This window comes from Pteropus medius, unplaced genomic scaffold (genome assembly GCF_902729225.1).
Source record: "Pteropus medius unplaced genomic scaffold, Ma_sr-lr_union100, whole genome shotgun sequence".
NCBI classification, from domain to species: Eukaryota; Metazoa; Chordata; class Mammalia; order Chiroptera; family Pteropodidae; genus Pteropus; species Pteropus medius.
In genome coordinates, this window is record NW_024346771.1 from 5,199,790 (window position 1) to 5,202,311 (window position 2,522).

At 31.7% G+C, this 2,522-nt stretch overlaps 1 pseudogene; it reads left to right on the forward strand.

The window, feature by feature from the left end:
* LOC120613843 (serpin B6-like) overlaps nucleotides 1–2,028 on the forward strand; it is a 127,772-nt pseudogene extending 125,744 nt beyond the window's left edge.
* The last annotated feature ends 494 nt before the right edge of the window (nucleotides 2,029–2,522 follow it).

Genomic DNA, 2,522 nt, shown 5'->3' on the forward strand with positions numbered 1-2,522 from the left:
TGTGTGTGTGTGTATTTTTCTTGCCATGTTTTTGTATCAGGGTAATGTTGGCTTTGTAAAATGAGTCAGAAAGCAATGTCTTTTCTTCAGATTTTTTAAAAACATTTGAGAAGAATAGATATTAAGGTGGTTGTTTGTTTGTTTGTTTGTTTGTTTTTGAATTTTTGGTAGAATTTACCAGTGAAGGTATCTTGCTCTGGACTTTTATTTCTCTGGAGTTTTGATAACTGTTTTGATTTCCTTACTGTATATTGTCCTGTTTAGATTTTTCAGTTCTTCACGATTCAGTCTAGGAAAGTTATATGTTTCTAAGAACTATTTCTTGTAGGTTATCAAATATGGTGATGCATAGCTGTTCCACCATAGGTGTATAGTCTTGTATTTCTGTGATATTTTTTGAATTCACTCCTCACCATTACAGATTTTTTTTATTTGAGTCTTTTATCTTTTTTCCTTAGTGAGTCTACTCAGAGGTTTGTTCATTTTATTTATTATTTAAAATAATCAGCCCTTTGTTTCATCTATTTTTTTTTCTGTTTCTATTTTATTTAATTCTGCTCTCATTTTTATTATTTCATTTCTTCTACTGACTTTGGGTTATGTTGCTCTCCTATTTCTAGTTCTTTAAGGAAAATATTAGATTGCTTATCTGATATATATACCCTTGGTGTGATTTCAATCTTCTTAAATTGAGATTAGTTTTGTGTCCCAACATATGGTCTTTCCTTGACAATATTTCATGTGCACTAGAGAAGAATGTATACTTTGGTGTTTATTCTGGGATTAAAAGCTTTATAAATACAGATTCAATCTATTTGGACTAATGTGTCATTTAAGGCCAATATTTTCTTATTAATTTTCTGTTTATATGATCTATCTATTCTTTCAATGTGGTACTTAAGTTTTTCACTATAATTGCATTTTTGTCTGTTTTCCCCTTTAGTTCTATTAGTTTTTTATATATTTTGTGCTTCCAGGTTTGGTGCATACATATTAATAAGTGTTATGTCTTCCTGAAATATTGTCCTCTCTATCATTATAAAGTGTCCATCTTTGTCTCTTGTTACATTCTCTATCTTGAAAGCTATTTTGTCTTTTATATGGCTATACCCACTTTTCTACAATTGCCATTTTCTCAGATTATCATCTTCCATCCCTTCACTTTGAGCCTATGTTTGTCTATGCATTTGAGATGTGTCTTCCGAGGACAGCAAATAGCTGGGATTTGCTTTTTAATCCATCCCACTACTCTGTGCCTTTTAAATGGTGACTTTGATCCATTTATATTTAGAGTGATGATTGATACATGAGGATTTTCTATAGCCATTTTAACTTTTGTTTTCTGGTAGCTCTGTGTCTCCCTTGTTTCTTTTCTCTTGTGTTTCTATCTGTTATTTTAGTGTGGCTGTCTTTTATGATTTTTTTCCCTGCACACAGTACATAATTAGAATGGCTGACAGGCTCTTTGGAGAAAATTCTCATGATTTCCTCTCATCTTTTAAAGATTCCTGCTTCAAATTCTATCATGCAAAGATGGAAGAGCTTGAGTTTATCGACTCTACAGAGAAGTCCAGAAAACACATCAACACCTTAGTAACCAAAGACAGAAGTTAACATTACAGAGTTGCTGTCTCCAAATCCAGTTAATTCAGTGACTATTCTAATTCTTGCCATCATTCAATTCAAAGGAAACTGGAATAATCATTTTAACAAACAGCAGACCAAAGAAAACCTTTAAAAGTCAGCAAGAATGAAGAGGAACCTGTGTAAATGACATTTAGAAAATCTACTTTTAAAATGATGTTTGTCAAAATCCTTGTTCTTCCTTATATTGACAAAGAGCTGAATATGAAGATTATGCTTCCAGATGAAAACACCAGTTGGAAAATGATATAAAAACTTTACTTATGAGAAATTATAGAATAGATGAAGTCATACATGTTGAATAAAGAGGTGTAAGTTTTCCTCCCCAGATATAAACTGAAAGGGAAATATGAGATGGATAATGTTCTCTGCATCTCAGAATGAGCAATGCTTTCAAGCTGTCCAGGACACACTTTTATGGATATTTGGTGCAGCCACTATGGAAAACAGTATGAAAGTTTCTCAAAAAGCTAAGAATAGAATGACCATAAACACAAACAATAGTTTAGTGGTTACCAGAGGGAATAGAGAGAGGGAGAGAGGTAGATAAGGGTAAAAGAGATAAAGTATATGGGATGGAAGGAAATTTAACTTTGTATGGTGAACATACATTGCAATACACATATGATACACTTGAAATCTATATAATTTTATTAAGCAGTGTCACCCCAATAAATTTAATAAAAATACAGAAAATCCAAAGCAGACATGCACAAAGACAAGAGGAAAGAGAACTTTAATAAAAAAATATCTGACATATTCATCTACATACTAAACACAAGATATCACAAATATAGGTAAAACAAAGTAAATACAAGCAGAATATGAAGCTTGTGGTGCATTTAAAGTAATGTTATCAATATCAGGCTTCAACTACT